General features: G+C 38.6%; 1 non-coding gene across 1 annotated transcript; it reads right to left on the minus strand.

Annotated features, from left to right (window-relative positions):
• Positions 1 to 9,179: 9,179 nt before the first annotated feature.
• LOC141635981 (small nucleolar RNA R71) lies at positions 9,180 to 9,285 on the minus strand. Its single transcript, XR_012540629.1, has one exon. It is a non-coding gene; the product is annotated as a small nucleolar RNA R71 (small nucleolar RNA).
• Between the last annotated feature and the right edge of the window lie 375 nt (positions 9,286 to 9,660).

Genomic DNA, 9,660 nt, shown 5'->3' on the forward strand with positions numbered 1-9,660 from the left:
ACATGTGAATATTTCCTAAGTCGGTTGTTTATGCATGTACCAAGAGATTGGTGTCAAAGTTGGATTTAGATTGATTTGCATGTGAAAACGGAAATTACACATCCATTTACCAAGTTTGGGTTATGATGCTTAACACGGTCCATTTATTTGAAAAAGTGTGTTTAAAAGACAAAGTATGAAATGTAAACTCGTCAATCTGATCCATCACGTATTCGGATAAATCGTAATCGGGATCCTCCTAGACAAGTACCAAAATGGGACAGAACAATGCCAGGCAGCCCCATTGGGGCGCGAGCCTATTGGCGAGGGAAGGGCTCCGGCCAGGTTTTGAAATATGAAAACAGAAGGCCTCTTGGGGCGCGAGCCATGAGCCGACCTAAAGGGGCGTCTCCTGGTTGTTGGAAAGGTTGTTTAAAACCGTTTTTTGTGATTAATGATTGCAAATATGATTTGCATGACTCGGAATAATTACTATTGTGTTAGTAATATTCGTCGTCGGATTTACATGTTTGAAAAGCATAGTAAAATGTGTAAAAGGAAAATGTTTGATTTGAACTAATTATGTTAAGTTCAATTAGTTGTAATTAGTCAAGTTTGTCATCGTACTCGGATTAAACCGACATGGTATAAAGGACCAAGGATGATTATAGATTATGACTAATATATTTACAAATGTAAACAAATGAGAAAAATGGTAAATAAAACAAAAGGGGGTTAAAATACCCATTAAAACGTAATTAACCAATAATATCATCGAGTCACGGAATAAACCGTCATGGTATAAGGAACGAAGGATGACTTTTGATTTATGGTTAAAAAGTTTGTCATAAAAATGATTTGAAACATTTGAAATGGTAAAAACCGATTGTAAATAAGAAATGAAATAAAGAGGAAAGACGAGGACAAACACGTTTGAGTCTAACCCGAGAACCCACAAGAGGCGCGAGCCTCTTTGCATAGCAAAGGGCTTCTGTCTCGGGCCAAAACTCGGTTTCGGCTCGTCTAACCTATATTTGAATCGTGTTATACATTGTTCATGCACATAAACTCATAAAAACAGTAAAGACATGACATAAGTGATATATTTACACCCTCAAACTTACGTGTATTGATGTTTGCAAGATAGTCGACTTTAGAGACGGTTTTCTCGTAGCGACTACTGACGATCAAAGAAGTTTAAAAGAGTGCCTTAAAAAAAGGATTTTGTTTTGAAAATGAGTTGAAAATATGTTGTTGAAAAACATGTTGATTAATGTTGAGTTGGTTGAATGGGTCGGTCGAATGCACGGCGACAGTACCAAACAAAATGTGTAAGGCTTGTGTTTACGATTAGTAGGTCGTAAACACGTGTCGATTTTGTGACTTAGGAAGTCGGGTCTAGAAGTTTAAGGGAGAAGGAAGGGCGGACTCTCGCGTGAGAATTGTGGTGTGTGATGGTGGGTATTTATAGAGACATGTGGGATGGTAGGTCGGTTGAGTTTGCTTAGAGGCTAAGCAGACACCCTAAAGAGGCGCGAGCTACCTTGTGATACAAATGGGTGTATTGTCCTTTTCAATTTGGACGTGGCCTTTGCTCTATCCCTTGTTTTGTTGGTTTGATATGTGGTATTCCTATAAGATATCGTGTAACAATATGGGCATCTAATAAGATGATTTTGGGTGTTACTTGAGGTGGGTGTTTTGTGTGCTTGACTCGGGTTTGACCCGTGTGAGTCGGGATTTGAATTTCGAGTCGTTTTTTTGGCCCGGCGTCAGTTTTGACTCTAATTAGGGTCATTTTAATAGAAATGATATGATAAAGGCATTCATGGCATTATTTTTGACATTCGGGATTTGCGTTGACTCGAGTTGACTCAGGTTGACTCGAGTTGCGGGTTTTTTAGTTGGTTTTGGGTCCGAAGACGGTTTTAACACTAAATAGTGTTATTTTAATGCAAATGAAGTTACAAAACTTTTGAAATCATTTTTCATATTCGAGTAGTGCATTAAACCGTCTCATGTATAGCCAATCCACGCACGCATATTAAAAACATGTTATAGTCCGATCATCATCGGGTGGTTTTTAGAAGGTGCAGATAATGTGTATCTACACTATGCTTCAAAAATAAGCACCCTCACTACAACTGGGGTGTCTTTCAAAATGTTCAAAAGAAAATGCAAAAGTTGAAAGTTGTCAAGTATTGAAATGCCAAACATCAAAAGAAATGGCAAAGAAGGTGTTCTCAAAATGACTAATGCCCCAAATTTGGGGGAAAAACAACAACAAAAGCAAACTCCCATATGAAACTCAAATATAAATGATCCCTTTATCCATCGAATCCAATTTTGTGCATGGTAGAGAGAGGACGACCCTACTTTTTGTCTAGGCAAGAAGGGGAATTCCGCGATCCTCCAGTGTTTCTAACACCATAGGGAGTCTACTCTTGATGAAAGCATTTAACAATTGAGGACAAAGGTACCCTAGCTTGACACAACTTGGAGGTGATTTATTAGTATCTTCCTAGGCTTAGTAACTTGAATAAATTGTATCTATAATGAATTGTGTACCCTTAGGTTGTCTCCCTTATAGATAATTTCCGCCACTTAGATGAGGAAAGTGACTATTCATTTTTGTAGATGCATCCATTACTTGTTTTTTGTGCTTTAATGATTGGATGTGTCGCCATTTTGGCAAGACCCACCTTGCCTTGCAAGAAGGCATCCTGCCTCATAGTTGTCTTGTTGTGAGTTGAAGGGACGGAGTTAGACCCGCTAATTGTCTCACATCGGTTATATTATTAGGATAGTTTAAATAAAGGTCTAGTTCTAGTCACCTCTTTACTCGGGACGAGTAAAGGTTCAGTTTGGGGATGTTTGATGTGACTCTTAATTGTTCAAATTTAGTCCCTTAATTTAACCCATTTTGCATACTAATATTGCATTTCATGACCATTTTATCCGTCAATTCCTTCCTATTTTGCTTTCCTATTGCATTGTATATGTCTTGTAGGAAAGAAGATAAGGAGGCGGAATTCCTGTCTCCCGTGCATATTTGGAAGCTTGATGTCGATCTTTGATGGACTAGTATGAATAGGAGGCAAGAATGATGACCAAGGATGTAGGAATAAAGAGTATATAGAAGGATCATAGGTTTAAAAGCAAGGATGACGAGAAGGAAGCCATTATATAAAGAAATTGCTCGAAACCCAAACCAAGAGTTCCTTGTTTGGCTCTGAAAGTATGCTAGATGAAACGGCATCGAAAGATCAAGTGGTCTAGGCTTTTGAATCACTCTAATAGGAGTCCGGATGAGGAAATGACGTCCATTTTACAATCTGAGGTCAAGTAACGCGGGATACTCCTCAACCCGCTCGGGACACAATCAACCCGCTCGGGTTGAGGCTCAGGATGCTCGTATTTCGCTCGGGATGAGCGGATTGTTGGACAGAAGCCTTTTCTTGCTACGTGATCCGCGCATATCCCTCGAGACTTGCATTTCCCGACTCAAAACTTAGCATTGTTATTTACTAATCTACCCTTGCTTAACCTAATGATGTACCACTTTATATACTCCATTTGTAATAATCAAAGGATCAAGTTTCCTTAGATTAGATTAAGTCCTCTTAGAGTAGATTAATCATTCATTAGGAGTAGATTAGAATAGATTAGCATTTAATCTTTCTACAAATTACACACTAATCTTTCCTTAATTATTATTCAAGATTATTATTGGGTAATTGAAGATTATTGGGTTATTATTGGAGAATTGACAAGTCTTCATCAATCAATCAAGTTTTCTTTTTTTATTCTTCGATTTAATATTTGGAATCATCTTCATAGGTATAATTCTCTTTACCCTTATTTAATTATTCTTAATCACTTTCATTTATTCATCATGTTTTACTTTGTTAATATGATTGACAACCTTATTAGCATGTTGAACTTGATAATGAGTAGTTTCCTTAGCTAGGGTTAATGGGTAATTAAGGGAAACCAACATGGGGAATGATTCATGCTTAATCTAATATGCTCACATAATTTATTTGCTTGCTTGTTGTGATTTCAACTTATGCACATGTTATGTTTGATGAAATGTGAGCCTATGAATCCTTGCATTTTTTACCCATCACTTATCTTTTCAATGAAGCTTGTAAGACATAAACCAACTCGAGCCTCATTAGACCATGCATATAGTTGAATAGAAAGGATTAAGTCGACTTGTATGTGTTGTACAATCTAATCGATTCGGCTCCGGGTCCCAAACCTTCTTAGGGATTGTAAGATATACACTAACTCGATCCCATCACAACAATAATTGCGATCTATATAATTGAGAACATGTTTGTATGATCAACTCCCATGATTCCCCTATGAACCCATGATATCCTAGCACTTTTAATCATTTGTTTACATCTTCCCTTTTGTTGCTTGTTTACTTTCTATTGCTTTCCTAGATTAGACTCATCAACTCATTATAATTGTGACAACCCCAAGCACAACCATAATTAGATTGAACAATTTGAGTACCCCCGTCCCATGAAACGACCTCGACTTAACCACTAACTAGTTATTTGTTGAGAAATATAAATGTGTTTGATTAAGAGCCCCAACGACACTCTCATCAGTGACAGCAGTCCAGCCCAAATCAACGTCAGCACCTGAGGCCCTGAACCTGACCAGCGGTGGAGGATCAAGTCGATCAATTCCGTCAGAACTAGTCACCAAACTAGACCTTGCAGGAGTAGCACCCGGTGAACCAATCGAGCCCAGAGGATTGTGATGCTTGTCATTTGAAAATCCACCCAGCCTGCAGCAAACACCAGGTAATGAATTGCTAAGCACTCCGTCAGGATCTGACTTTCCACCTTTTGCAGGTACGCCCGTACACCAGACATCAGGATGGTAATCTGGAGCTGACATCAACACAGCAGTTCCAGCATGCAGCCAATTCACCAGTGGAGCCTGGGTCGGAGGTCTTCAGCAGACACCGGGATGGCAGCCTAGATCTATAATCATTACAACACCAATGACGAGTCATCCAGCATCTGGCCAATTCTCAGGAGGACCTTGGTTAGGGCGCACTCACGTTGGTTCGTTCCCGCCTATTTCTAACCCCCTTGTAGGAGCAGGTAGTTTGCTGGAGCAGCAATACCTGGAGCTGAGGGACCTGATGTACAGGATACCAGGTGTAGCACGTCCATTAGAGAAGGCGGCATGAGATAACTATACAGATTCACCATTCGTGGACGACATAGCCCTCGTCGGTGTTCCCAAAGGATGTGTACCACCAGCCATGACGCTCTATGACGGAACCACGGATCCACTCGATCACATCAATCACTAAAAGCAGAAAATGATGGTGATAACCACGACCGGATGCTTAAAGGAAGCTTGTATGTGTAAGGGATTTGGATCGACCTTGTCTGGAGCAGCCCTGCAATGGTTCGTCAGCCTGCCCAATAAAAGCATAACCAGCTTCGCTGACTTAGTCAATGCATTCAACCAACAGTTAGCCCGCAGCAGAAAGCCAGAGAAGCAGGCCAGTGACCTCTTTCGGATAGTGCAAAGGTTTGAGGAATCCACTTGTGATAATTTGAACAGGTTTAACAAGGAGAAGGTGGCTATTCCAAGGTGTGATATAGCAACCGCTATACAAGCCTTCCGCCAAGGGCTACACCAGGATTCAGATTTATACAAGGACCTGACCAAACATCCGTGCACTACCTTTCAGGAATTACAAACAAAGGCAATTGCTCTTATGAGACTGGAGGAGGATTGATACGTGCATTTTATATAGCTTTTTTAGTCTTATTTTGCACGTATTTCTATGCATTTTTATACCGTTTTATAATGCAATATCCCCCGAATTGGCTACTTTGGTTTGTTTTGTCTGTTTTCCAGAACTGGACCTGAAAGTGGTGAAACTGTACTCTATTCGTCCTATTTTTTATGCATTTTGAAGAGACGGGAATGATGGAGCGAAATTATTCTTTGGGATGCGTGAAAGGATGGTCAACGAAGCAGTCAAAGACATATTAGAAGCTGACTTGGAGGAAGAACACTCGATTGAATGGTTTATTTGGTTGATTGAGTGGTTTGGAGTGCCGAAGAGGTCGATCGAGTGCTTTAGTGTACTCGATCGAAATGCTGCTTAGAGGGTTTCCTCGATCGAGTAATCTTTCCTCTCGCTCGAGAGGTTTATGTTGGAGTTAGTGTCCTCCACAATAGTGCGTTAATATAATAAATCTCATTAATGGAATATCATCAGATATTTAATTATTTGATCCTCGTCAGTTGATTAACGTAAATCGATAACGGTTGGCTGACTAGAGTTTGACGTTATTGTCGTGAGACGGCGGTGATCAACTGACCCCTTTCGGCCACACCTATAGGAACGAACCCCAATAGACAACTAATTAATTGTATGAGATACAACTTATTTAGTCCCTTGATTTGTAGACTAAAAGGTTAGTCAATTATTTTAAGAGAGAATTGGAGTTGCGAACTCGAGGAACGGCAGCTATTATTTAATTATGTGATAATTGAATAAAAAATTTTGGGATAGGGGTTTTAGTTAATTAACTGTTAATTTACTAAAATTGTACTAATTGATTAATGTGATTAATATTAGTACTTAAATAATATGTGTAGTGGTACACATATATTTACGGAGTGATTTGGACGAATTAATTATTGAAGTATTTAAACATGAAACGATGTTTAAAATAAAATTACACGTATTTGTGCGACAAATATAAGAACCAACATGGACCCGTATATGGGCAAGTGGACCGTGTAAAATAGACTATTGGATAATTACTCACATAATCATTTTACCTTACTTTATATACTACCATAATTTATCTTATATAAGATTTTGCATGTGATGTAAGATGAAAAATATAAGACAAAATTTGTCCACTCCAACACTCCATTCCACCCGCCACTTTCCCTTCCTTTATACTCCATCCTTTGTTCATTTCTACACTACATCATTTGTATGTTTTGCATGTGAACATAAAATCATCATATCTCTAAAAATAATTATTCAACTTTACTAAGTTTGTTAGTAAAATAAATTTTATTACTAAGACTTGTTAGTAATATTACAAATAATATCAAGGGTATAATAATAATAAGTTCTAGTTAAATACTTGTTATTATTTTTGGGTAAGTTCTTGGGTGCAACAAGAAGGAGATCTTCTCTTTGAAGATTTGTAAGGAGGATCATCCATTTGGTATAAGCTCAAGAGCAAGCTAGTATGGTGAACTAGTTTGTGCCCTTTTTACCACAAAATCAATGTAAGGAAATTATTTTTCCTTATACTTTCATTTTTATGCTTTCATATTAGCATGCATGTTACATAGATCACCTAAATGACAAATTATGAGATAATTTAATTTTTATTAGAGAGTCTAATATGTTTCTATGATCTTTCAGTTTAGCCTTTGAAGTCCTCGATCGAGTGGTTTTATACTGCTCGATCGAGAGGTTTTGGATTTTAGACGGGCTCAATTAACCCGTGTTATGTTATTTCGTGATGGACTTTGTTTTGTCTATTTAAGCTTTCATAATTAGGTTATTAAGTACGCTGTTTTACGCTACTTACACATTTTTCATCTCGAAGAACTCTCTTAATATTTCCCTTAAACTTTCTACTGTAACTTTCTTGTCCTTAATCTTTTGCTTAGTGGATTTGATCTTTACGCCGGAATCGCTTGAGATTGTAATCTCTCTTCTCCTTTTAATCTTGATCTCATTATTTCCTTGCTTTAATTCTTGTTTTATTGTCTTAATTTTTCTGCCCTAAATTAGTTTATGTATTATTATTGTTATTTCATCATGCCTTCAATTAGTTTATTCATCATTATTATTATTGACAACATTAGTAATATGAGTAGCTAAATTCTTTCATGTTGGGATTAGGGAATCCATGGTAGGATTGTGACGATGTAGCGAATAGGCTAGATGATTTATTTGTGAGAATCTGTACCCATGGCCATTTAATTATAATACCGACTTAGTTGAGTGCACGTTTCTAAGTTACTTTTAATCTGGTTAAATTTACTCCTGGATCGGAAGATTGGACTAAATAGACCTGTTATGAACAGTAGACTACCCTGACAAAGACATAAGTTAAGTTAGTGGAAATCTAGGATAGAAATTGGACCGGAAGGACCTTTCCTGTATCCGTCTCACAGTAGATTATCTAGGCTATTTGCATTTGAGTCGCTGGACTACCATGGTGAACCAAAATCCTGATATGTTCTCTCTCATTTGATCACCTTTATTATAATTTCTGCGTTTTATTACTCTCTCTTTACTGCTCTTTCCTTTAAGCCTTTATTAGTTTAGAAACCAAATTTAAACCCCCATTTAGTGACCTAAATAGACGGACCTCTAACAGATATCTTGCCTCCCTGTGAAGATCAACCCGACTTCCCTAGCTATATTAGTTAGTGCCAATTGGTTATTTTTGGTAGGTACACGACTAGCTTGTCAAATTTTGGCGCCTTTTCCGGGGAGGCAATAGCCCTATCTATTTTTATTTTTGTTTATTTCTATTCGTCTCAGGGAATTTTTATTCCTTGAGACAGTTCTTATTTATCTCTTTTAGTGATGTGTATGCCCAGGTCAAATAGGTCAGATTTAGTTCCAGCTGATTCGGAGCCAGAAAGACTGTTTCGGCGTAGACTCCATCTGCATAGAGAACTTCTAAAGGAAGACTTGAGTACTTTCGAGCCCGAGCTACAACACTTTTTATTTGTAGAAGACCAGTCTTTAGAAGAAGACAATATCATTTCTGTCAACAAGCCAGTAAAGATGCCTAACATTGCAAGTCACTCGGAGCCTAAAGCATCCTCTATTCCTAAACGTTTCAATCTCCAGTCTAAGGAAGGTAACACTTTCGATATCCGTCCGTCTTACATAAATCTGGTGGAAAGAAATTTGTACCGAGGTGTGGCGGGTGAAGATCCGCGAAAGCATATGGAAGTCTTTAATGACTACTGTTCTACTATTCCCGTTACTAAGGGAGTAACTCAAGACAAGATAAAGGAAGTGCTTTATCCTTTTTCTCTGACTGACTCAGCCCGTGAGTGGCTGACTGATCTTGACCAGACTGCTGCTGGTATCACCAACTGGGAGACTCTTGCACTTGCCTTCTACAAAAGATACTTCCCTCCTCAACGCACTAATCAGCTGAGGGGTAAGATTACTAGTTTCAAGCAGGCACCTCATGAGACTTTCTATGAAGCTTGGTGTCGGTTCAAGAAGTTGGTGAGGTGTCTTCCTCACCATGGTTTTGATCAATGGTTTTTGTGCAACCAGTTCTACAATGGATTGTACGATGAGCACAGAGCCATACTTGATGCCTCATCCAATCGAAGATTTAAAAAGAATATTGATGATGATAAGGGATGGGGCATTATTTAGGTAATGGCGACCCATTGTGTTGAATATGGGATCCCACGGGACGGTATTCGAACGGTTCATTGGGTTGATAAGGTAGTCATGGCTCAGCTGGAAGCCATGAATGCCCGGTTTGATAGATTGGAGTTGCAATCTGCTGGAGATCAACAGACGGTCCATCTGTTGACTAGACAGGAAACTGTCATTTGTGAGAGGTGTGGAAGCGATGACGGTCATACAGCTATTGACTTTCCTACTGAGAAAGAACA

This window comes from Silene latifolia, chromosome Y (genome assembly GCF_048544455.1).
Source record: "Silene latifolia isolate original U9 population chromosome Y, ASM4854445v1, whole genome shotgun sequence".
In the NCBI taxonomy this organism is placed as follows: domain Eukaryota; kingdom Viridiplantae; phylum Streptophyta; class Magnoliopsida; order Caryophyllales; family Caryophyllaceae; genus Silene; species Silene latifolia.